The sequence below is a fragment of the Phyllostomus hastatus genome, unplaced genomic scaffold, assembly GCF_019186645.2.
Source record: "Phyllostomus hastatus isolate PE091 unplaced genomic scaffold, TTU_PhHast_1.1 phas_contig_210, whole genome shotgun sequence".
Classification (NCBI taxonomy): domain Eukaryota; kingdom Metazoa; phylum Chordata; class Mammalia; order Chiroptera; family Phyllostomidae; genus Phyllostomus; species Phyllostomus hastatus.
Window position 1 is genome coordinate 8,599,614 of NW_025333737.1, and position 26,846 is coordinate 8,626,459.

General features: G+C 54.2%; 1 protein-coding gene across 2 annotated transcripts in view; it reads left to right on the top strand.

The window, feature by feature from the left end:
- The window catches only part of SLC39A11 (solute carrier family 39 member 11), a 262,852-nt gene that overhangs the window by 230,443 nt on the left and 5,563 nt on the right, over positions 1–26,846 (top strand). The window lies entirely within an intron of this gene.

Consider the following 26,846-nt stretch of genomic DNA (forward strand, 5'->3'; position numbering starts at 1 on the left):
ATCACATGCTCCCCCGTGAACCAATCACTGTATCTCGAGGGATGGAATTACGCCCATGGTCCAGAGTAGGACCACAGGCTGCTTCCTGGAGCCATGAGTGGAGCGTTGGCAGAACCCCACAAATTGAGAGGAGGGGAGGAGGGTTCATTCTCCAGGAGGAGCGGCCTGGTCACCCTGAGGTGTGAGGCCAGACCTTCAATTCTTGGTTCATCCTGGTTGATGCCATTGGTCCTTCATGGATTCATGGCACATAGAGAGATGGTACTTTGACTTTTTTTTTGGCAACAGTGTCATTGCGTGCGTAGGGGCTGCCATCATATTCATAGCCTCACGGGACTCACTGGAGATCATGGTGGAAAAAAATGCTTTGTATGCTGCCCAGCACTTTGCACACTCAGTCCTCTTTGTACTGTATTCCTTAGGACTTGTGAATGCAGCTGCTTCCTTTGCTTCTTTAGTCTAAATGTCTAATGAATTAGGGAGTTCTTCTCCAGAGACAGAGCCCAGCACAGTATTACAAACATGGACCCTGAAACCAGACTTCCTGGGTCCAAGTCTAGGCTCTGCCATTGACTAGCAGGGTGGCCTTGAGTAAGTTACTCAAGATCTCCGAGCCTTGGTTTCCTCCTCCATGAATCAGGGATGATAAGAGCATCTCCCTCGAGCCATTGAGTTAGTGCCTGTCAGATGCTCAGAACAGTGCTTGGCGTGCAGTCTGTACTCCTAGTAAAAATGGTAGCTTCGCTACTACGAAGTGGGTTTCTCTGCTTAGGGATCCTCACACAGGGAAATTGATTGCTAAGCATCTGCCCAAGAGACACTGAGGCAGAAGGTAGCTCAAACTCCACATTCACTTGGGGCCTTGGTCTCTAAAACCTCAAGTACATCATGGTTGGCAAAAGTTACCGCTTTCTGGAAAGGATGGAAAGACCGGATCTGTCTGGTCCTCCATGTAGCCTGAGAAAGAACCCCTTTAGCTCATCAGAAAAGTCGGAACGGGGAACCTTACCTGGTGTGCTGTTGTCAAGACAAAGAATGCGGGTGTCACACTTGGCGCCTGGGGGTGGAGATGCCCCAGAAGCCTGACCCAGAAGCCCTGGTGCTGTTACCTGGCAGGGAAGTGCCCCTTCAAAGGTTCTGTGGTAACAGGTCTCCCCTCGCTGCCCTCAGAGAACTGCTGTGATTAAAAGGCCATCCGCTCTGCATGTCATGTGACTTGGCTGTCACAGCCTCTGCAGGCTGGGACCTGAGTCCACAGGGGTTTGATTTTGATAAACAGGGTTTACGTCGCCGTCTTCCTCCCTCCTGAAGCGGAGACACAACAGGAACCGCAGCCCCACCGGCGGGACTTTTCGCTGCCTTATGGTTTGGAAAGGATCCACGCCCGATGGAAACCCCCTCTCGCTGGAGGAAAACCCTACGAAACAAGTCCAAGTGGGAGGAAGAGGCAGGGGCAGGAAGGCGCGGCTGCCCGCCGCTCCGGGGCCTGGTGACACAGCGATAATGCCAGAGACCGAGCCGCCCTGTTGAGTCTTTGTCACCCCCGAAGTCCCAAGCCCACGAGGACAGCTGGAATCCATTCTTAACATTCCTTGGGAAAGGGGTATTTACACCCTCTCCCAGGCACCCTTTCTGCTTTTGTGCAAAAGCGATTGCCAGAGCTTGGCACAGCTGGCACTTGGGGCCGGGTACGTCTTGATCGTGGGGCGTCCGGGCACTGTAGGCTGTTCAGCAGCATCCCCAGCCTCTGCCTGCCAGATGCCAGAAGCACCCCTCCTACAGCGGTGACAACCAGAAACGTCCCAGACATTGCCCAGTGTGCTCTGCGGGGGCCAGATCGCTCTGGTTGAGATCATCGCCCTAGGTAGTACATCCTCGAAGGCCGGCTGCATGCCAAGCACTGAGCCAGGGTCTGGTTAAAGGAAAAACAGCAGGTTTCTGCCCTGGGACTCAGCACAGAATGAAAAGAGTTTACAAATCCGTGTGACTGCGTAGAGCACAGATGGTGCATCCAGGGCAAGTGAGAGATCTGTCCTCGCTGAGAACTGTCTGTAATCTGCAACCTGCATGACTTACTGTTCTCCGAAAGAGCTGCCTCTGGCCCGAGGCCTTCCTGCTTAGCTGCCCCTCGAAACCATTCGCAGGCCTGCCCCAGTGGGAAGGGAACAGCTGCTCCCAATCTCCTGGAGAACCACACTTCAGAGGCTTGGCCAGCTTCCTCTGCGCCTCCCTCTCTCCAGGCGAAATTCCAGGTCTCTAGCCTCCTGGGAGGCATTGTGGGTAATGCCGAAATCCTGCCAAACATCTGAATGAGAACTGCAAACTGTGGCCAGCTCTTCCCAAGTTTCCAGACTCTGCCATCAGGACGGAACGTTAAAGTGTCCCGCCACCGTGTCATCACATCTGTGCTTGGTTCGGAACCCGGGCCGTGAGTTCTGTCTGCAGTGGGGCCACGCGTCAGCCACCTCCCTGCCTCCCTTTCTGGCCCTCGGTTGGCTCACTTTGGATTATTCATAGGTCTTTTCTGCTGTGGTCTGAGAAGCTGAGGACAGCGACCATGCGATCCTGACTCCCTTGTCTCCTTCCCTGGTGGTCCCCAGCCGCCACTTTTGTGGTTAGTGTATCTGGGAGGTGCTCAGAAACCACTAACTGCATCTAGGTGGTTGATGTTATGTATGTAGAGTCAGCTGTCCCCTGGGTGTTAAGTGCCATTCAAACCGTGGGATCCAGAAACAGCCGCACTCATTTCGCAAAGAGCAGGCCACACTGACTGTGATTCTGAGACTTAAAATCGCCTCTCCCACCGGCACTGACGTCAGGAAAATCAAAATCGAGTGCTTTGTCTCCATCAAACTCATCAGAATGAGCACAGGATGGAAAACCTGAGCTTAACTTTTAGCAGAGACGCTGACCCAAACCTTGCCCATGTCCAGCGAAGAAACCAGTGACGTCACAGGTCCTCACCCAGGAAGGTGTGGGGAAACGTGTCGACCTGACGCAGAGGTTTTCTCGTTCTTGACCTTCTCCTCCCAAGAGCTGTTCTTGCAGAAGCCATGTAGCTCGTTTTCCGTCTGGCCACTGGCAGGGTATCGGAGGTGCAGCGGCAGGCAGGCTCGCCCACATGGGTTTGTGTGGGCTCCACAAAACCCCTGCTCCTGCTTCTGACTGGCCTTCTGAGGGTGAACAGAGGTGTTCAACCAGAGAGCTGGTGACCCAGGGCTTCAGCCTCCTGACCCCCGCCAATGAAGATGAGCCCCGTGTGGTGCAGTCAACACGGCAGGGAGCGCACGGAAGGCTTTTCCTAGCCGACAGCATTCACTGCACTGGCATCTCTTGCTAGCCTCACGCTCGGGGTTGCTCTGTGCCCAGGGACCTTTGAAAACAGCTCTGTATCCTGAGTGTTTGCAGGGAGAGTGGGTGGGACCCCTGGGTGGGTGGGACCCTCTCTGAAACACCTTTCAGCCCCAGCGGGCAGGGACAAGGGGCAGCTGTTGTTAGTGAATGAAATGACATGAATAAACAGGTCCCGGTGCACACTGCGGGACTCCCCAGAGCTGCTCCCGCTCTGTCCTGCTCTGGGGGTGCTGGGGTGACAGACTGGGTAGAGTCCCAAGGGGCCTGCCCAGAACTGCTCCCCCAGCCCGACCCCAACCAAACCCGAACCCCAGAGTTCCCTTCACTGTTGAGGAGGCCCAGCCAGGCAATCACATTGGTGGAATACTTGAACTGTGGGGACAACACCAGCCTCGGGGGCAGGGACCCCCTCTGTCCTTCCCGACACTGTGTTCCTGGCACCTAGGACAGCGTGTGGCACAAATGTGTACAGTCTTAACATCAGAACCTGTCAGCTTCAGAACCCATCAAACCCTCTGTCCTTATTGCATTTTGACAAGAAAAAAGTGTTTCAGCACTCGGAGCCTGCTCGGGACTCTTCGCACCTGCTGGAACTTGTACGAGTCACAGCAGTACCCCACGTTTTCTCCTGAAAACGCCTCATCGTTTGCTACTCATTGGTTTCAGCACTCGTCCTGAGTTCTGGAACGAATTAATGATGAGTACAGAGGTACCAGTATATTTGCTGAATGAAGGAATGAATGAATGAATGAATGAACGAATGAGCCAATGAGAGAAAGGGGAGTTTTAAACCATCATCTTTTAACCCGTCATTTTCTTTTTAGCCATGGAACGTTTCACACACACACACAGGAAGGACGACGCTATAGGAAACCGTGCATGCCCATCACCCAGCTTCAGTAGTTACTCACCCAAACATGCCTTCTTTTTTGCTTTTATTGTGGAAATGTGGAAATGTACACACAACTGAGAGATGGCTATAATAGACCCCATGTGCACCTCATCACCGCCTTCAATCATAGCAACTCAGCTCCCCACACTGAGAATGCAGAGAGTAGGGGGGCAGCTTCGGGGCCCCCTTCTAGCAATAACCAAGCCAGTGTGATTCTGAGCTCTTTAGAGAGATGGAAGTAACATCTTATACTTATATCCAACTTCCTCTCTGGAAAGAGATCCAGCAAATGTTGTTTTCTTCTCCTTCTGATCTGAGGAGCAGTCCCCCAGCATCAGCCTGTGCGCAGTAAACGCAGACATGGAGACGTGTGTATACAGCTCATTGTCTGTGTTTATCTTATCAGGATCCTACTAACCCAGACCCGCTCAGAACAAGGCGTTTAGTCTTTGCAGCCTAGGCTTCTGTTCCTAGTCACCAGTTCAGTTTATAAATCCACTGTCCCAGGCGGAAAACAATTTGAAAGGCAACATTGTTTCTGGACAAAGCCACAACTGTGATAACAGAGCATGTGTGGCTCCCGTCTGCTAATTCATTGCTGGGCCCCGGGGCTGCGGCCAGGGGACCTTGGCAGAGCACTGGGCCCCAAGTCCTCTCCTCCTGGAGCCCATCCCTACAGCCATGTAGAGTTCACATTAGACAGAAGAGCATGTCCTGCAACCCTGGGGTCGTGGGGAGGCAGGCTCTGCTCTCGGGCACGGTCCCCGCTGCGGGACGCATCCCCGGCTGGGACTCAGTGCTCCTCCCGGGGAGAGCTGGGCACAGGGGATGTGCTGCGGGGCTTGCCCTGCAGTGTAATAATGAGCTCTTTGTTCTGGACTTTCGGATATTTGGCTTCTTTGAGATGCAGGACGCTGATGGAGATTATGGAAGTTTCGAGGGGAGGAGGCAAGGGCTCTCCCTGGCCCCCCACCCCAACCCTGGCCACACCTGGGTCCTTATTGGGAGCAAATTGAAGTGAGACACCTTCATCCGGGGGTAGTCAGAGAAGTTTTTGCCATAAAATGATTTCTACAAAGGAACTTGGCAAAACCATAAAAGGCCACGTAAAGGATAATGTGACTGTCGGCAGAAAGGAACAAGAACACTGTGGGCAGAGTGCAGTGGCACACACAGGCACCACCGGCCCCGGGCCAGTGTCCCAGTCCTGTGCACAAACCCGTGTGCCGAAACGTGGCTCGGGGGCCCTCGCAGTTACAGGCTGACAGGACATGTAAAGCATCTACGCAGTGCACAACCGGAGAGGGCCGAGCTCAAAAAGGGAAAGCAACCATAATATGCTGACGACATTTGTGTATAACCATCACTTACGTTGTGACTTATAGTGCTAGAAAGAGGTGGATAGGTCTGTGTGGTGAGTTGGAGGGTCCCTGGTGGCGAATGGCAGTGGATGAGAAGAAGCTTTATATGGAAATCAGAGAGTTAGGGGCACAGAGTGTGTTCTGTAAGGAGTGCCCCAGAAGCCCAGCAGAAAGAGGAGCGGACTTGGGAGTCTGACTTGTTTAACCTTGCAAGCATCACTAAACCCCCCAGCCTCCCGCCCCCGGTCTGCAGAACTGGAGTTAGTATTAGCTGGCTCCCATCCTGTGGCTCGCCTGGTGGGCACCTTGGACACGGGGACTTTCATTATTTGTGCTTTGAAAGGTCATCTCTCAGTGGGGTGTAGGGTGGGGGCAGATGGAAGGGAAAAGCAGAGGCTGAAGTCGGGATCCCGGTGAGGACCAGGTGCAGCCCAAGCTCCGCTGCCCCTCCCCACCCCTGAGGCCTCCGTGGACGGAGGCCCTGCCTTCTCCCTCCCGCTCTGCCCCCACCCCCATTCACCCTCAGCCCCACCAGTCAGCCTGTTTCCTCGGCCCTTCACAAGCTGTAATTACATACACTTTTCTCTCTACTTAATTATTATGTGTCTCTCCTCGCAGACTCTGCCCCACACCAGGGTCTGTCTTACCACGCCTGGCATCCAGGTGTGACGGATGCCCACCCCCTGTATGGGTGTCTTGTGGCTGTTTTTACAAATGACGGAAAACCAGGTGGCGTGAAACAGCAGGAATGATTCTCCCCTAGTTCTAGAGGCTGGAAGTGGGAAGTCCAGGTGTCGGCAGGGCCTCCCTCCCTGAGGAGGGAGCAGAGACTCTTTCCCGCCTCTTCCAGCTCCAGGTAGCTCCAAGCCACCCTTGGCTTCTAGCAGCCTCAGTCCAGCCTGCCTCCACCCTCCCATGACCCTCCTCTTCCATCTGTGTCCCCTGTTTGTCTCACGTAAAGACACCCGTCACTGGCTTCAGAGCCCTCCCTGATAACGTAAGTTTACTCCTTTTTGTGCGAGGACCTCCTGGAGCAAAGAAATTTTCCTCGATAACAACTTGCCCAGTGCCGCCGGGGTGCAAGGCATCAGGGATCCCTCCACGAGCAGCCCAGGCAGTGTCCCGCTGTCACGGAGCTCACCATCCTCCGGTGAGAAGGGACAGACGAGGGACACATGAGCATGGATGTGTCCGGTGGAAGATAAACCTGCTGAGCAGAAAAATGCAGCCAGGAATGCGCCAGGGCATGATGGGGATAAGTGGTGGGTGGGGATGGGTGCTATTTCCCAGGTGCCCCAACACCCCTCTCCTCACAAAGCGCCAGCTGCAGCCGCATAGCAGATAGGTCTAGAGAGCTCACATCCTTGGGGGGTGGGGGCAGGGAGCAAGCTTCAGCTGGCTCAGGGGCTACGGCTTGGCATAACTGGCTCTTTCTTGAGGAATTTCAAAATAGCCCAACTACAGAACTGGAGGTCCCATGGTGGTTGGGGGGGTGGGAAGGGAACACAGTGGAGGCGTCCAGTCATGAAGGTGACACAGTGGCGAGCAGCTGAGGTCACAGGGGACTGTGCTCCCAGACATTGAGGGGACAGGTCCTCCGAAGCCAGGGCAGGAAGCTGCAAAGGGCAGCAGGGCTCCAGAAAGTGTCCCGTAGGAGCCAATTCCAGACTGGCTGTGATTTAAAGAAAGGAAAGCATGAAGCCTTGAAGTGGAGCAGTATGTTCAATTTAAATGAGCGTGTTCTACAGCCCGGTGGTGCCCTCATGATGGATTTTGTGAGGTCAGCTACAGCACCCAGAGGCCCAGGTCTCCAGTGCTCAGCCGGGGCCCATGCCAGCGCTCCACCAGCCTCCGTGGCCCCTTCCCGGCAGTGGCTGCAAGTCACGGCGGCAGTCGGGGAGCCAGGCACCACGTCCTCCATCTCCTCTTCCCCTTCTTCACCCGGAGGTCCTTGAGCGTGGGCACACAGGCTGAAGCCGTCCCTTGAGCGTCAGGGCAGGCAGGAGGGTTCAGCGAGTCTAACCTCTATTTCTCTGAAGAGCCAGACAGTGAACATCTCAGGTGTTGCAGCAACTCCTCAGCTCTGCCCCTGGAGCTCAACACAGCCATAAACAACACACAGATGGGTGGGTGTGCCTGAGCCCCAGTGACACTCGGTTAGCAAAAACGGGACAGGTTAGAGTTGGACCCCGCCGCAGTTTGCTGACGCCTGCTGTGGAGAGTGGGGAGCCACGGGTGTCCTTGAGCAGGGGGACAGCATGACCAGTGCTGTGCTGCGGGACGATGACTGTGGCAGCTGGGGGTGGCAGAGTTAGGCCTGGGGCTGGGAAGACTGGACCCCACTTTGCTCAGGGTCTGGAGACAAGGGCTGTCATCCCCAGAAAACTGCTGAGAGTGCAGTTTTCCCAAGATAATGAGGTATCTGCCACCCTCTGGGAAGCAAGATGCTTGCTCCTCTGGGACCACCCATGGAACAAACGGTTTATTGATCTGATTTTTAAATAAAATGTTTTAATAACGTTTGCAAGGCTTGCAAGCTCTCTCCAGGCCATGACCTACTTGGCATCTGGGCAGCCGACTGGTTAAGCAGTTCTTTGCGGGCAGCTCTGCCAGTCTTCACATCTGTTTCGACTAAGGATGGGAGGGACGGGGGGAGGGGAGTCCCCCGGCTACGAGCATGCTGGCCAGGCAGTGGCCCGTGCAGCCTTGGAGAAGGGGGCCTGCAAAGAGCCACTGCTCTTTCACACGTTCTCTGGGGGCTGAGAGGACGGGCGGCGGGGGGTGGGGGGGGGACTCAGTGTTTTGACTCCTTTGAATTCTAACATTTGTAGTTTCCCCTTTTTTTTTCTTTCATTTTCATCTGGGGACTCTCTTTCATTTAAAATTGACCCAGATGTTTGGTTTATATGAAGATGTTTGGCATCTGATAAAAGCTGCAGAATGCTGACAGAATTTAAAGTTCTTGTAGCGCTGGGTGGAGGCGGACTGTGTGGAATACTAGCGCTCTGGGCGCGCTGGTCGTGCCTGAGAACGTGGACTTGGACAGATCAGACAGGGGAGAGTGAGCTGACAAGGTGCTAGGAAACGTGGCCGTGACCTTTCAATGTGTCCGTTCAATGCCATTATCTCTGCTTCTCCTCCTTCCTCCGGCCCCTAGCTGACCAGTGTGCAGTATCTCATGTACTTCATATACTAAGCACAGTATCTTCACGTGGACATGAAGATGTGGAACCTATGTTGTCCCCTCTCTCCGCACCCCACCCCCATCTTATGGCCTTAGGATTGGAGCGTTTTTACGCAAATGCACTCAGCACAAACGGGTGGGCATATAATTGGGTTAGGCAGGGGACAGATTGCAGTCCCCCCACCCCAGTCAGGCCAACACTCCTGGGTTCAGTGGGAGGGGCCTGTGCCCTGTCTCTGATCCCTCCAGGCCGGAAGTCTCATTCGCCCAGTTGGCCAGAGTCTGGCAGTGTCGTAGCTGGAAGATAAGTATCAGGTCCAGAAACCCGTATGTATGTGGGGCTCCATGAATGTTTTAGAGATAACATTCAGGAGCAAAAAGTGTCTACAGGGACGTGACTCAAATAGGAGTCAGGTGCAGTCATGTTTCGTGTTCACTTGTGAATAATTCCCCAAGATGCCACAGATTCACTTTTGCAATGGCAGAGAACTTAATCTCTAGCAGCTGAGATTACTTACTGCTCCATTTCAGTTAGAAAGTTCTTGTGATTCATCCACGAGGATGTTGGCTCTCTGAAGGCAAAAACCTTAGCTCTGGCGTTTCTGGCACAGAGTAGGTGATCAGTAAATATCAGCTGAGTTAATAGATGAATCTAAATATGCCAGTTGGATACTTAGTCATCAGTTTCAGAATGGTTGTACTGGCTAACCATTTTCTGAAAAAACTAATAAATCTCAGTGGGGCTAGCGGGGTGTGCTAGGCTATAGCTGCATAGAGGATGCCCAGGACACAGAGCAGTTCATCCCACACAATCAGGTGCGGGAGCGCAGTAGGAGATGACTGAGCCAGGACTTGAGCTGAAAGGTTTATTCTCTCCCCCCACCCCTTCCCCACTGTGACTGTGAGTCTGAGTCACCCGAGGGCTTGCTCACTAGGCTTCATCCCCAGGCTGCCTTTGTGCTCAACACCTCCCTTGATAGAATCACTCCTTTGAGACAAGGCTTCACAGAGCTCTTGAGATGCGCTGAGAAGAAAGAAGAGATTTCACATAAACTCCAGTGGCCCATTTCCCACTGGTGCCTTCCCATGAAGGGCACTCAACCTTGCATGTCTGGGATATCTGGTCTGGTTTATCTGCTCCGGATGCTTCCATGTGATGGCTAATCTTTGGGGCTGAAAGTTCTCCAATGCCGGCTTGCAAGGACCTGGCTAATTTCTTAGGAAGGGCAAGTCCTCCTCCAACATCTGTCTTGGAAGAGGGAGGGGAGGTGAGACTCTTATCTTGTCAACCGTGTTTAGAATCTCTTAGTAATGCTTTAGCATGAAACTGAGTGTCTGGTTGGCCACCTTCAAGGCCGTCACTGTGCGGAGGACACCAAATCCGTACAGGATTTTGACTCGAGCTCAGGAAAGCTGCACAGCACCGGTGGTTGAACACTGGGCATGGGCTGGCCACCTTGACACCTGCTCCAGGAGAGGCCCTGGGCACCAGAGGGTAGCTACAGAGCAGACAGAACACTGGGTGCCCAGAACCCACAGGGGGAGTGCCCAAATGTCATAGATGAACTTAACATTTTCCCCTGTGGAGCAAGGTCGGGGGTGGAGTAGCTGCAGCATCATTTCTGGGCACTCAGAGGGCTACCCCCAGGGGCAGCCTCTGCATCAGAGGCAGCAGCATGGTTCTAGGGATTCGGACTTGCCATTTGGTGCAGATCCCTCCCTCTGGGATCTGCTGCCTGTGGTCTACTGGGAACCATCCCTCGCCCTGAGGAAAGGAATTTGGCTTCTAGAGGCTTCGGGGAAAATGTGCCCGTGAACTGCCCCTGCCCTTGTGATCTCCTCCCATGGCCAGCTGCATTCCTGTTACACTCAGGGAGCCACTGGGGACACCCAGGGGGCAGCTGAAGTATCCCCCACCACCTGGGAAGCAGCCTTCAGAGGAAGCATTTGTCCCAGGTGGAGGGCAGCCCAGCCCTGCATGCACATGCAGTGGCCAGGCAGCCACTCATTGGCCTGGCCGAGGCGGAGATGGTTGTCCAGCACAAGGGCACAGCCGCAGGGTTTCCACTTGGAAGAGCTGCATTGTTTGCCTAGAAAACCTTAACATCTTCCTTTCCCTGCAGCGATGCTCAGCCACTGGGCCCTTTCGGAGGCTGGCACCCGCTTCCATCTCCAGCAACGATGATACTTTGCACTCCCCAGGCCCTTCATTCAAGCATCTGACGGCCCATTCTTGTTCTGCCGGGTGCCTGCAAACACACTTCCTCGTTCAGAGGGCGGAAGCAGGCCCCAGCAGGCCCGGCCGAGGTCTGTGGAGTCAAAGCACGCTTGTCTTCCCTTAAGTTCAAGTTAATCAGCCCAGAGTACTTGATAGTCAGCTCCAGTGGCCTCTAAAAGCTCTCAGGTTCTCCCCGAGTTGTAACGAGCTCAGGCCATTCAGCTGAAGTCATGCAGCCCTTGCGCACCAAGGGGCCACCTGGTGCCCCTGCTGCAAGCAGAACACACCCTCGTTCCAGGCGTGCCTCTCCCGGAGACGTGTGGCCTCTCTCGGGGATGTCACGTGGCCTCCCGGAGCCTCGGTTTCTGCTTGTGTAAAATTGGAATAATTGCACCTACGTGGCGGAGGTTTGGGCGGTTCAATGACAGAATGCAGAGACCATTGAGCTAAGTCTGAGCATATACTTTTTAGTAAAAGGTGTCATGAGAAGTGTTCTTTTTAAAAGGGTGGTATAAAAACATTTAAAAATATTGAAACATTATTTTAAAAGGTATTACTAAAATATTTTAAATGTTTATGTAGATAAAATTATATAGGGCGGGGCAAAAGTAAGTTTACAGTTGTTCATGTGGAAAATAATACAATACTTGGTAAATAACACAGAATAAACTATGTGTTTCTCATACTCACAACAGTAAACCTACTTTGGCCCCACCCTGCATTTAACAAGTTATCAACAGTAACAGCTGTGTTATTTTGCCAGCATTGCTAGCGTTGTAGAATCCCCTTTTCCGTGCCCCCACCCCCTTCACGGGGGTCTGTGCCTCCGCCTCTGAGGATCGCTGAGCTGTCAGGCGTGGCTTTTCCGTGTCCTCCCTCGGAGCCCTGCCACTTCCGTGGGGGGGGTGTGGAGCCAGGCTTGGCTCCCGTCTGTTTTAAGTACTCTGCTTCTACCCGAGACTTTACTGGAAGCAAAGGACTCCTCAGCCTGATGAATTTGGAGAGTAGCTGTTTTGGAAGCCTCCTGTGAGTCTGTTTATTCCTTTAGCAAGGCGTGTTTGGCTGAGATGGATGCTTTGCCAGGTAGCACAATGTTCTTTTCCTTTAATGGCGAGCAGAAGAGGGGTGGTCCAGTGATGCCTGTGATTTGATGGCACTTGAATTTAAACCTCCCATACTGCAGGTGAAGTCCATTCAGGGGGATATGTGCTTTCACTCTCCCCTTAGGAACTGGAGTGCTTGCCCAAAATCCTGCGTGCGGGGCACGTGGAGCCTAGTGTCTCAGGTGCGCACCCTGAGCAGCTCTATCTGGGGCCCCCCCTGGGCATACGCAGCAGCAGTTGGAGCAGGGGTGGGTGGGGTCTGGCCCTGGGACTCGCTGGACAAAAGCACCAGGTGTGCGTGCCAAGAGGGAGCTCCACCAGACTGGCAGACCCAGGGTCTGGAGCGAAGGGCCCCAGGCAGGAGGGGTGCAGTGACTTTACCAACAAGAACCAGCCAAGAGTATCATAGAACATGGGGTCCCAGAGGCAGGTAGAGTGAGACCGTGGGGGATGCGGGACCCAGCACTATTTGAAAAGTTCAGACACATCGCAGCAGCTCTGGGGACTTTGAGGAGTTTTGTCATCCCATAGCAGGACTCGAGACACTGGACAACAGTCCTGGCAGGTCTTGTGCTCTCTGAGCAGAGGCAGGTGACAAAGCGCCAGTACGGTGAGGCTCCAGTCCTAGGAAAACTCAGTGGCAGGCAGGAAGCATGCCAGCGACGGAGCTGGATGGCAGGGTCACTTAAGCTTAGGAAAAAGGTACCCTGTCTGCAGGACAGCAAAGAGGGGACGTTGAATGTCACATTATTGGACTAGAAACTCCTGTGTGTATCTTGCGTTAGCCCAGGATTGGCCCATGGGATGTGAACAGAGCCTGCAGGTGGGGGTCTGGCGTGGGTAGAGCTGACGCGGAGGGTGGAAACCGGGCTGTTTTGAAAGCAGAAAGTTATGCAGGGTCCTTATAATCATCGCCCGATCCCAGTGCACTGTCTTGCATCTGCACGTGTTTTGTGAGGGAAGCCACTAAACAGCAGGAGGGGCCTGGTTCAGACCCATCATGCAAACTAACTGCCATATTCCTGAGATTATTAGGTCTCTCGGGATAAAGTTCAAGTTCACCCTGCCCCTCACTCTGTAGCCTTTAGCCCCTCACTTTGTAGCTTTCAGCCACACACAGACTTTTTCAAATTTCTTGAACACAGGAAGATCTTGCCTATCTAAGGGCCTTCATTCCAGTTTTTTCGCCTGCACGGAATGTTCCTTTGGTCTCATACTCACTCCCTAAACCCCTCCCACCCTCTTTCATTCTTCAAATCTGTTTCAGCTGGACTCTTTGAAGAGTCCATCTCTAACCACCCTCTCTAGGGCAGGTCCTCCTGAAACGCCCTGTCAGACCCCCGCAGCCATGCCCGCCCCGGCACTGACGCACTGACCACAGCTCCCTGGCTTGGAAGTGCTAGCTGGCTTGCTTCTTTACTCGCCTTTTGTACTGTGCTCCTTCTCCCTGGGAGCCTGGGCGGTGGCACCCAGGAAGCACTCAGTAAATTTTTATCAACTAAATTAACACTCAGGAGTTTAATAGAAGATCCTTTTCCTGCACAGCACCGTTTCTCTCCCTTGCTTGGCCCATCCTGAATTGGGTCCGCTGGAACCAGAAGTCACAGGGTGGCAGCCATGTTGTCCATGAGCTTAATGAGTCATCAGAACCCCCAGGTGGCCTGGGACAACCCCTGGGCCATAGACATGCTGACAAATTGAAGCCACTGGGGACAGAGGCTGCGGCAGCCCAGGCTTCCAGCAGCCTTGTCGGGTCTGGAGGAAAGTCCTAGGAGTTGCCCTTGACCATTGTTGTCAGGACTGGCTTTGCAGGCCTGTCCCACCCCGGGGTGGGGGCTCTGCTGGGCAGAGAGAAAGATCCTTCTGTCCTGGCCATTGGCTCCTTTGCGTTTTCCGCTCACTTTACGATGTGTTACTGTGCTTGTAAACTGTCTGCCTGTCCCACAAGCCGGGGCCGAGCCTCCAAGCCACAGGCCAGGCACTTGCACCATTGACTTTACCAGGATGTGGTGCCGCAGGCATTCCGCTGACCTCTGGCACCGGGGTGCAGCTGCTTCCCGGGGGGCGCAGCTGCTTCCTGGGGGTTGGGGAGAGCAGGTCAAGGAGCCCAGTCCCTGACTCATGGGCTGTCCAGGGATCCTGACAAACCCTGTGAATGTGGCCTGCGGATAATCTCGGGCTGTTAACAGGCCCAGGGAAATAACCCTGTGGCTCCTTGGGGGCCAACACGAGAGCAGAAAAACCTCCTTGTGAGTCACTGTAAATATTTACCCTCTAAGATCTGGTTGTGAAATCGTCTAAGCCCTTGGATGCCACTACCCCTGGGGCCGGAAGGGCCCCCACCAGCAGTGGTCAGATGTACAGTGCTGAACAGGGTCAGCAGGATCCCCCCTTCAGCCTGGGAAGAGCCCACGCTGCCGGAAGTCCGTCTCCTGTAAGAAAATGCTAGTGACAGAGTCACATTTTCTGGGCTCCCTTGGGGAACTTGACCTCTCATAGCTTGTCTGACTTTGAGCGGCTCTTCGGTTTCTTGGCAGTGCGTTTGCCTAATGGGATTTCTACCAGATGAACCCTTTGCCTCTCAGTAGGAACTCTGTATCGGCCAAGTGGCTGGGTGTGAAATCAGTTGGTGAAAATTCTGTCCTCACTATTATCCAATTGGAGCAGCAGGCTGGAAGCAGTCATGACGTTGGATATCTTACTTCTTCCTTCCCTGGGAGTGTCCATTTTACCTGTCCGTCTGCCCATCCTGTGTTCCTTCCCTGACAGCCAGGACCTACTGAGGACTTGCTCCACGGAAGGGTCAGAGTGGGTGTTTTGCCAGCGGTCGCTTGTGCAGAATCAGAATGTAGGGGGTGCCCAGATTCTGCAGGAAGCACAGCCTTCTTGAGAAGAAGCCACTGAGAACTTGGGCACGTGGTAGATTTTCAGCCGGAGGGTCGCGTGCCCGCACCTTCCTGGACTGCCGTCAGTGTGGAGTAAGTAGGAAAAAGCTCGTGCGAAGACTGGGTGAGAGTTCCTCTTGTCCATGCTGGATCCCTGCGGAGTGACGAGGAGGTGGACCGGTTCTGTGCTGTTGCTGACATTTTGTTTGTGTGTGTGTTTTTTTTTAATGGGTGATTCAAGGTAATGCTGTAGGTCTCTTGGGTTATTCAGGTTTGCACTTTTACCCTGTGCCTGAGATTGACTCATCAGTCAGGCAGTGGTATAAATAACAGGCTGATAAGAAGATAGCTGAGGCTCCATTTGAATAAACAGCTTCCCTTAGGGTGGAAACCACCTCAGGACCGGAGGCAGAGAGCTGAGCTGCACCAACAGGTTACAGCAAATGGCTCTCTCGGGCATACTGGGGGATCTCAGCTAAGAATGATGGGAGTTTTGGGGGGCCAGTGAGTGTCTCACAGAGCAGCAGGGAAGAAGTTCATAATCAGCGTGGCATGCCTCTCTCGCTTGCCCCGGGCTCTGCTGAGGACTCACTGGTCCTTTCAGGGAAAGCGTCAGTGGGGAACGTGCCTGTTCCTCACTCGTGGCCAGAGGTCCACAGCTGGGATCGGGAGAACAGGAGAGACAGAAGCGGTGAGGAAGATGGAAGCTGTCACTTCTCTTCTCCCCCGATACCTTCCCGTGGTCTCTCCCACCTGGACTAATGCACCACGGGCCACTCCTGCCTCCCTCCGACCTTCTTCCCATGCCAGCCGTACGAATGCTTGCGAACACAATTCTAGTCCTGTGGCTCCTGCTCAGATGACCTGTACCCGCTCCTAAGACAAACACCAGATCCTTAACATGTGCCCTGCAACCCCACTCCTGTGTACACCCCAAATATCAGAGCCCTGTGCACCGATGCTCACAGCGGCACTGTTCACAGTGGCCGGAAGGGAGGAGCCATGCACGTGTCTGTCAGTGGATGAAGGGGCGAACGAAATGTGACCTACCCACGCAGTGAGAGGTTTATTGAGCCGTAGAGAGGAATGAATTGTGGACACACAGCACGGCATGGGTGGACCCGGAAAACACGGCTAAGTGGGGAAGTCACGCACAGAAGGGCACGTGTTGTAGGGTTCCACTTACGATGCTGTGTTTGTAGTCAGCAAAGCCATCGAGACAGGAAGCAGATTAGTGACACTTGGGGGCTGGGGGGCTGAGGGCGATGGTAGTGGGTGAACAGCGAGTGCTGCTTAGTGGGTATGGAGTTTCCTTTTGGGGGGACGGGATGTTCTGGAACGAGATAGTGGTGATGGTTGCACAATATTGTGAACGCACTGAATGCCATTAAATTGTACACTTGAGTTTGGTTAAAATGGTGACTTTTATGTTATGTGAGTTTTGCCTCAATTTTGAAATTCTTATGTGCCCTGTAAGCACACCTCACATCAGAGTACTGTCCCTGCTCACCCCACTCCTGTCGTGACCCAGCCTCTGCAGCTTCCAGTTGCAGGGCCCCTCACAGCGTGGCTGTGGCCTCGTGGTCTTCACCTTCAGGCCTGGCCAGCTTCCTCCCAGGGAACCTTCAATAACCCCGAGGTCTGGCGGGGCTGCCCCTCCTCTGTTCCAGTAGCTCCTGCCCTTCCCTGTGAGTTACTGCCTCTCTGTGGTGTCCAGCTCTGTTCTTTGTCTGAGCGAGAACAGGAACTCAGCAGTTACTCGTGGGTGGATTCATCCCTAACATTGCTTCATTGTCATGGCACCCAGGGCACAGGAATGTTCTCTTTGGAGTTACAAAGCACAAGGACCATTCATTCCTCCAGCTCTCACCTTTCCTTAGTGTCTGGCAAGTGGGTAGAACCCCACATCTTCCTGCATGCTCTCCCGTACTTGCACTGCCTGACTTTGCTAGCTGAAAGCATAGCAGGACATTCAGAGCCCCTGAAACTCATTTCATTTGTAAAGGAATATCATTCCTCTTTGTCCTGGGAGCCCAGGCTGGCCGTTAAACAGCAGACTGCGTATTGGCTGGCAGCTCTCTCTTCCCAGCCACAGAGGGAAGGGGGCACGTTCTGACTGTGTGCAATTAGCCGCGAGTTCTCACCAGAGCTCAAAGCACCCTGCTCAGTTTGCATTAGGCGTGCAGTTCAATTACTCCCCCTGAAGGAGGAGGAGGAGCAGGTGGTGTTCAGCTTTGAACTTGGTCCACATGCCCCAAGGATAAGTGAAGGTATAGTTCGGTCTAAACAAGGGAGTGGGGGGAAAAATCCCTGTTCTGTGAGTTTCGCATTGGCCAGGAGCCAGGCCGGGAGAGCGATGTGACAGAGACCGCAGTCGAAGCTATTGAGAGCATATGTTATTCAGCAGCAGAGCATTCCGCCTCTCAGATCGTGCCCAGAAGATTGCTTTGCGGGTGGAAAAGAAAGGAGCCTTTCAACCCCTTTCATTTGGCCTGCCCTGCGTTTTTCGCTGAGCAGCCGTTTTGGAGTTTCCTCTTGGAGTGCTTGGTTTATGCTGTCCAGATGTGTACAATATGATGGTTTTGTTTTTTGGTTTTCCAGATGTTCACAGACAGGAAAATGAGCTTTGGCAAAGGCAGGGGCCTGTCTCTGCTGCCCCAGGAATCTGGAGGGCCCACAATGCCCTCGTTGTGTGGGAATCACAAAGCTTAAGGTCTGGAAAAAGAGCTTATTTAACTGCCGTATTCTGCAGCTGAAGACACCGAGGCCCAGTGGGGTGTGACGTGCCCGCTGCTGATTGATCACTGGCGGCTGGGAGCAGAGCGGACCGCAGACCCGCTGGGGTCCATGGGCCCGTGTGTGCATGCGCATCTGTGCACCCCTGGCGGTGCTTCGAGGTGCTCGGGCCACACCGGTGAACAAAGATTCCTAGCTTGTTCTGATGCCAGACGTGGGGGAAAGAATGAACAATAAATATAAAAAATGGGTACTTTATATAATAGGTTGGCATGTAAGAATTACTATTAGAAAACAAAGAGGAGGAGGAGGAAGGAATGGAGAAGAAGATTAGACTGGGGTTGAAGGGATGGGGGCACTGTGGTGGTTTATAATTTTAGATGTGTGAGTCAAGGCTGAGTCCTTTGAGAAAGTGACTATCTTAGTCACCTATTGTATAACAAAAGAGCTCCAAGTTTGGTGGCTTAAACCAGTAAACATTGTTCGTGGGATAGGAACTCAAGAGTAGCTTTGCGGAGGGTCCTTGCTCAGGGTCTCTCGAGGCAGCCGGCTTCCCCCTGAGCTTGAGGTCAAAAGAGACAGATGGAGGTCACAGTGTCTTGTACCTAGCCTTGGAAAAGCCAAATGACCTAGTCGCGGAAGAGGTAAGGAAATGAGGCACAGATACCCGAGAAGGAATGTTCCAGTAGGAGCGCCCTAAGGTGGGAGTAACCGGCCATGCCTGTGGGGGAGCATGTGCAGAAGAAGAGGGCAGAGGGGACACAGGGTGGGAACACGTAGGTCGCTGCAGGCAGCGGGGAGGGTCCTGGGCACTGCCTGGGGGAACTGGGAAGCCGCAGAGCAGGCCTGGCGGATGCGCTGAGCATAGACTGCAGGGGCAGGAGGGAAGCTAGGAGGCAAATGAGGCTGTCGCAGCAAGCCAGGCAGGAGGTAGGGAGGAGGGCGGAAGGGCCTGGACTCTGGACAGATTTTGAGGGGAGATCCACAGGATTCCCTGTCGGGTTGAGCAAGGTGTGATAGAGAGAGTAGCCAAAAATGACACCAACATTTACAGTCTTACTTCCTGAAGCTGTCGCTGGCCCCCTTTGCCGCTGCCTTCCGTGGATTCGTGGGAAGAGTGGGGGTGCGGGGGAAAAGGGAGTGCGGCTCCGGCCCCCTGGTTGCAGGGGCCCTCATCGCGGGGCCCCAGGCTGTGTTTTTGGGTTTGCACTAACCCTTTGTAGGCCTGGGTGACTACGCCTACAAAGTGGAAACTGAGCTTATGCCCCCTAAGTGAAAGGAATAATAAATGTTTATGAAGGCACTTAATGCTCTTTAAAAGAAAGTGCCAAAGTGCTGGGAAATGCTTTAGTGGTTTGCAGTGGTCTTTTGTGTGTCGAACTAAATGTTCTTGTTGCAACCCTCCCCGAAAATGTTGATCCTGCAGGTGGAGTGACTATTAGAAGCTGAGGTGAAAGGAGATGTCGGGGAGATGAACGTAGGGATCCTGAGGATGTACCCTGTGCAGAACTCTAAACCTGTGGTTGAAAGAAGGCACCCACACTCCAGCTTTGCGGGTGATGTGACTGCAAAGCCCTCTTCATCCAAACCCTCACGTGGTCCTCTCCCAGGGTCTACACAGCCACCGAAACTATCATATAAAACAGTCCCACAGCAGGCACAACTGCTCTGTGCCCCGAAAAGAGAGGATAGTGATTTCCAGCGGGGTTGGGAGATTCTGCAGGGCAGTGCGGAGCAGGAAGCCCAGGGCCAGGGGGCTCTATTCTTTCCCCCCAAATGGTGACCTTCACCCAGGTAGAAACTGAATTCCTACCTTTAGAGATTCCTTATTGTCGCTCAGAGGCATTGTTTTTAAAATTCCAAATACCTTAGGGAGAATCAGCCAACAAAGTGTTGCCATTGGCCATTGACTCTCGCCTCAATTAGTGGACAAGCAGGCACAGCTCAGTGTTGCCTACTTAGGACCCGGCGTAAGTGAAACCACACAGCTTTGACTCCTGTGTCCGTCCCACCCTGAATTGAGTCCTGGAGACCCATCCCTCCTTCCCTTTGCTGTGCACAGTGTTCCATTGTGTGAATGCAGCACAGCTTATTCACTCACTTGTTGGAGAGCATTTGTTTAGTTTCCACTTTGGGGCTTTTACTGGTAGAGTTTCTGTGAATCTCCCAGTATGCATCTGATCATAACGAGGGAAGCACATTGCTCTTGGGCAGAGAATCCCAGGTGCCTCTGAAGTCACACAGGTAGCCTGAAAGCCCAGGAGAGATGTGCTTTGACTCCAATGAACTTTTTGTGTTTGACTGTTGGCTTTAAATTGGGGAAGGAGAGAGAAAGGAAGGCCTGGGTCGCCCTGCCTGCCATCACACACCTTTGCTCACACCGTTCCTTCTTCCTGAGCTATGCTGGTGGACTTAGTTGGCAGAGATGCTCCAGGACATCCCTCGGGGAGGTAGAGGCCCCAGACATACCTGGGAGGCTTCCCTGCCTGTCAGTGAGGGGAGGTGCTGGCTGGTGGCCTGAATCACCTTCAGACACCACCCTGCCTTGTGGCTTGACTTCTTCCTGGGCTCTGCCCCACCCACTCCGAGGAGGATGGCAGACTGGAAGGGAATGGATGGGGTCATCGCTTCTTTCCAGCCTGCGGTAATAAGCCTCCCAGAACCCGAGGAAGGGGGTAGGGGAGGACCCCTTGCATGCTAAACCAGCGCCACTGAACAGGTAGGGCCCAGGGCCCTTCGGGGAACATCCAGCCCCTTCCCACCTGCAGGCTCATCAAACACCTCAACTGGCAGCCCGAGTGGGAAGCCGGTGATGTCATCGCCAAGCCCAAACAATCAGGCCTTTCATGGCACGACGATAACAATCAAAACAGTCTGTAAGGGCCTGCCACGCAAGAACGCACACGCTTTTCGCACAGGGGAGTATCTGAAAGCGAGGTGAAGCGGGCTTGTCAGGGATGTGCTGTTCTCCTTTCATAATCAGCTGGCAGAGGACCCAGCCTGGAGAGCAGGGCTGCGTAGTGCGTGGACACTCACTCACCAGTTCTCAGAGAAATCCATGGTGCTCTGCACCCCCTTCCCCAGGGCTCCTCATCTCCAAACCCAGAACTAAACCCTTCACTGAGCAATCGTCAGTGATTGGTGTTTGAGCAAGAATATCCCATTGCACAACTCCAGGGGGCGCCATTTGCAGACTGCTACATGCAGGGTACCCTCGGAATGCACAGCACTAAGGTGTGTGTAAGACAAAGCCACTGTCTTCAGAATGAGGGAGCAGAGACCAGGTGATTCTTAAGTGTTGTGTTTACCTTGACTCCCAGGAATTGGTCTTGCCACAGCTAAGCTGCCTAGAAGACCCAACTCCACTGAGCCTAGAAATTCTCAGTCAGATGCATGAGATCAGATGCTTTCCTTGCTTGGTTTGGGAGGTTTCTGGTGTTCAGTTATATGCTGAGGAAGCAAAGTCACCTAAATTGTTGCTTAGTCTAGGTAAGTGGTTCTCAACCAGGGGTGATTTAGCCCCCAGAAGATATTTTGCAATATCTGGAGACATTTTAGGTTGTCACAACTTGGAAGGAAGCTACAGGCATCTATTGCATAGAGGCTGGAGATGCTGGGAAAGGCCCTGCTGTGCACGCGGCAGTCCCCACAACAAAGAATGGCCCAGCCCAAAATGTCATTGGCGGCAAGGTTGCGAACTCCTGCCATAGATGAGATGTTCCAACCCCATTAACCCTGAGGTCTCTGGTTAACCTCTCCCAGCTCTGAGCTGCTTTCCTGGTCTTCCAGAGCAGGCTAGACCCAAAGCATAAGGCAGTGCCCACTCCTCTGCTGGGGATTTGAGCCCAGGAGACCATCTCTCTCCAATGGTGAGATTGCTCTGTGTGAGACCCAGAGGACCTGAAGTGTACAGCATGGCGGTGACGAGTCCCCACTGTGGCTGCGTGGCTGGGTAACCTTGGGGCAACTCACTTAACCTCATGCATCCCTTTCCCCACCTGTAAATGGGGTCAGTTAAGGGTAGGGAACACTCAGGAGGTGCTGGAAAGGGTGCTGCCACCCGTAAAATGCTCACCACCGTGCCTGGCACTTAGCAGCGCTCCAGAAATGGCAGCGGTGATTAGCATCATCTCAGTCTAGCCGAGGACCTCAGGCTCCCTCTGATGGGCACGATGATGAAAGGTGAGCTGGTTCTGGCCGCAGGGTTGGCCGCAGGTTCTGCACTACTCTCTGCTGCTCTGGGCCCTGGCTTATGCTGCTGCTGCTGCCACGCGGAAGCCTTCCCCGGCTCCAGGCCCACGTCATCTGCAGTGAAACGGCTGTGTGGGGATGGCTAATTAATGGATTTGAAGGGAACCCTTCTGAGCGTCTCATTCAGTACAGGGGTCTGCCTCCAGAAATGGAGTGGTGATCCCTGGCTGGGATGGAACCCCACACTTGGCCTTGGGAAGACCCCTGGGGTGGGGCTGGGCATTGAATGCTCAGGTTCTCCCTCAAAAGCCGGCCAACCCGGCCGTCCTCGGGAAAGATTCTCAGAAGACAATATCCAGGAGAGATGTGCTTTGACTCCAATGAACTTTTTGTGTTTGACTGTTGGATTTAAATTGGGGAAGGAGAGAGAAAGGAAGGCCTGGATCGCCCTGGCTGCCACCACACGCCTTTGCTCACACCGTTCCTTCTTCCTGTAGGAAATGCGTTGGTCCCGCTGCACCCCCAACCACCAGTCTCTCTAGTGATTAAAGCGATGCCTGTCCTTCACAGTCCACCTTGAATGTCACTTTCTTTCTGGGACCCTCTTTCTCTGGCAGCACCCTTCTCCCCCTGCCTTCCATGTGCAGTCCCCTTCGCCAGTCGTGTGCTGTCCTGAAGTCATTGGTGTGCAGGGCGTTTTGCCTTCTGTTAGACTGTGAGTTCCTCCAAGGCTGGGGAGCTTCCCAACATATTCACGTGTGGCATGAGCTCTTGCACGCGGCAGGGCTCAGTGGTGGATTCTGGAGTTGCTCCCAGAAGGGCTCTCAGCTGGCCGTTGCTGTCTGTTCTGGCCTCAGTCCTGAGCAGGAAGTCACAGAATGAAGAAGGTTGAGGACCATGAATTGGAGAAGAAATTTGTGTGAGGTTGGGAAGGTCATGGGGCTGTGGGGAAGGAGGTGCCGTGACCCCGTGTCAAGTCTCAGCACTGCCCCCTTCAGGAAGCTCAGGCAATTTTAACAGGAGCTTCTATTTAAGGAGTGCCTGCTCTGGGCTATGCACTGTGACCAGTGCTTTACCACAGTTGTCCCATACGCCAAAGAACCCTGAAAATGGGGGGGCGTTTTATACCCTTTTTACAGACAAAGTGAACCCTGAGCTTCTTGTAGGTTGTACTGGGTCACAGTGCACACCCAGGCCTGTCTGGGTCACCCACTGCATGTCACATCTGTCTCCAAGACAGTGGACTCTCCACACCTTTGTTTTCTACCTTAGCAGTGGAGGTGTGGAACGAGGGACCTGCACTGAAGTCCAAGTGGGTGTTCTCTGACTTAACCCTGGGGGTGGAGCTGGGGCAGGGTGCAGGGGATATGAAGCAACTCCGCCCCCACCCTCCCGCACTGGCTCTGGAGAAATGAGTCAGGCCTCTGGCCACCTCTAGGCCTCAAAGGAAAAACAGGAGCCTCTGCCCACTGGGCTGGCCTTTCTTCCTGGCGTCCACCTCCCGGAATTCCTACCTGGCAGCCTGGAGGGCCGGTCTTCCACCCGAGAGGAAACTGGAAAAGCAGCCCCGGGCTCTTTCCTTCTGCCTTGGCATCCAGGTTGGAGAACGGACACCTTTCCCTACCTGCACTCCCTGGCACCTGTCATGGGCCCGTTCCCCTACATCTGCTGTGGTTCACTGTTTGTGAGGCAGCCCAGTGCGTTCCCAACTCCCTCCCAGCCCCCCACCCCTGGGGGTTTTCTGCTTCTCCTGGTCTTAAGAAGTGCCCACTGGTATGGAGGCCACAGGGAGAGCACAGTAGGGCAGTGAGAGGGTGTGAGCATGTCACTGTGTCCCAGACCTGCTGCCACTCTAGGTCTTCACTGCTCCTAAGTTAGCTTTGAGCTTCTACTGCCATGGGACCAGCCTGCCCACCTGAGCCGATGCTGTCCCCCCATTTCTGGCACACGGTGTCCGTTATCCCCATCACTGCTATCAATGCGCCCTGTCTCCCCAGTGACCCTCTGCTTTGATGCACCTGCTCTGTTTTCAGAGGTCCCCTCCAGCCTCCTCAAATCAGGTCTCGTGCCCAGAAAGCACCCAGTCTGAAGGCCGCTGGCATCCTCAGCTCCCAGCTGGGCCACCCTGACATGCTTCTCAGCTGGGTGACAGGATGGCAGGGAAGGGGCTTCTGAGTCAGAGGCAGGTGCAGCCACCATCCTCATCCCCTTGGATGACATCTTAGGTCCCCAGTGACTGGAGTGTGTAGCCAGGGTTGAGAGCTTCAGGTTTAATTCATGGCCTGGAGCTGATGTCAGTGGGGATAAGAGCAGGGGGTGTGCAGGGCACTGGGCCCTTCCATTGGGTCACCCCTAACAGGTGCAATGCACAGAGCAGAGCAAGGGACCGTGGTGGGCCAGCGTGTGTGTAGAGGAAAGCCGAGTTAAGGGGTATATATGAAAGAGGAAAGGACGGAGGAGCTGTGGGGTGATGGCGCCCAGGAGCCCTCAGGAGAGGTTCCATGATTACCCAGCAAGGTGGCACCCTGAGAACAGCCTGGCGGAATCCCAAGGGTGGGGCACCTGGTTGGCCTAGAAGCCCCATGCCGGAGCTGGGGCAGGGCAGGGGTAACCTGGCTTGCCAGGGGTAGAAGAATGAAGTTTCTGTGCTGCTTATCAGGACAGAGGCTCCGGGACAGGATGGGAGGAGGCTTCCACGGGCTGCCTGGCGGATAGTTGCAGTTGGCGCTGCATCACAGCGAGGACTTTGGACAGGGAGCCCCACCTTGACTTGCTGGTGACATTGGGTGGCAACTCTCTGTGGTTAGTCTGGGAATAAGTCATGTTCTTGCCTGTGAACATGAGGGCAGGTGACGGCAATGGACAGCAAGCCAGCCACAGAATGCTGATTCCACATCTGACAAGGGCATTGAGATCTGGTCAGACACCTTGACCTTGCTCAATGGAAGACCCTCATTGGGCCTTTGGTTCCACCTGATCAGATGTCCCTGCAGCCAGCCACTGGGATAATAGGGCAGAGGTCAGCAAACTACAGCCTATGGGCCTGGCCCAGCCCACCTCCTGGTTTTATAGATGAAGTTTTATTAGAACACACCCACACTCATTTGCTTACATACTGGCTGCTCTGCCACTACGGAGGTGAATAGTTGCATCAGAGACCCAGTGGCCCTCAAAGCCCAAAATATTCACAGCCTTTCCCGGGGTGGGGAGGCGGCCTCGTGGGTCATGGGATGAGATCAGAGCTTGTCTGAACCTTTCCTCCCTGAGAAGTGAAAGGAGAGAGCTGCCATAGGTACATAGGCAGGGATCCGCGTGAACCCCTGGGAGAGGCCCCCAGACAGCGACACGGCCGGGGGCCTGGTGGGCAGGTGTCTTCTGTCTGTCTACTTCGTTTTATGAACAGTTGTCTTAAGTGAGAGACACCGGAACATTTTTTATTCAAGAACTAACTGATTTCTCCGACGCTGTCACTTTGATGAGCTGATGGGTGGATGTTGAGGGGAAACGTAAAGTTGTCAGGAAGGGGCAGGATGGGAGTTCATTAAATGTGCCGTGTGTAAGCCACGTGTTAACGGGTCCAAGATTCTGGGGGCCTGTCTTTCCCCAAGTGTCCCCCTGGTCAAGGAGACCCTGAGGAAAACGCCGACCCTGGGGCCTCCCACGTGTCAGGGCACCTGAGCCCCGTGGGAACCGCGTGTGCACGAGCTGGGGGAACAACAGAGAACTCGGGCCGAGGTTCAAGGCCAGGCGTAAAAAGGCTAAATACTAAACACTGAGGATTGTCCCCACTGCTCTCTGCTGGAGGATTGCCCCCAGAGCCGGTCTAATGGGACTGTGCAGGGCAGCACGTGCGTCCCTGTCCCAGGAGCCTGAGGTGGGTGAGCAGGCAGGAGGACAGGGCAGAGTACCCTCTAGTCACTGTCCAGAGCTGACGGGTGGTTTCCTGTTAGCAGCAGGAGGGACAGATGTGAGCAAGTGGACCGGAAAGGCAAGTGACAGTGGAGCTTCCCTTTTCTATCTAGTCCAGCCACAGTCCTTTGGGCCACGTGCCCAGCATGGCCTGCCAAATGATCAGGCGGGTCGTCCCTGGTGAGGCTGCCCTGTGGGCCTGTCCGGCCAAGGCCGACACTCTAACGCTGCCTCCCCGGTGTGTGCAGACCGGGCCTGATGCTTTTGCTCCCTCTGAAAGTGGATATTCAGTTTCTGCGCAGTAGTTCGCAGCGTGCGTGATGAGGGTTCTCCACTGACGTGCGCACCTCTCTCCTTGAGGTCACAGACTGCACTTGCACCCACCTCACTCTGTTGCTCCCTCCCTTTGTACTTCCATAGCTGGTTAATGCATGAAGCAGGCTCTCTGAGCTCGGCTCTGACCAGCTGACCAATTTGCACAGCACAGAATCCTGCAGAGACAGGAAGGGAGAGTACCACAGTGCTCACTGTAGGGGCCCAAAGAGGTTGGGTAGGTGGTCCAGGCATGCACGGAGTGTCCACAGGGCAGCTGAGCCCAGATGCAGGAGATCTGGGTCACTGCCCGATAAAATGTGATTTATCGACCTCCATGCTGTAAGGGAATGGAACCAAAACATCCTGAGCACCTCATCTGTGCTAGAGGCTTCGCAGGCATTAGGTCACGGGGCCACAGCGATCCTTAACGGTAAGCATTACGATCCCTGTGTAAACCCTTCCATGTTACATATGAGGACCCAAGGTGTGGAAAGTTAAATGATTTGTGCAAAGCTGAACAGGTATGTGGCAGAACCTGGACCATCCTAACCCCCAGCCAGCATGCTCTCTGCTCTACTGCAGCATCGTGAGAGCGGAGCGTCCCTAGAGACCAAGGCCAGCATGAAGGGGCGGCGGATCCGCGGCCCCCCTGGGTCTCTGACACTGGAGGCCAGGGGCCCCTGTCTGTGGGGCACTCG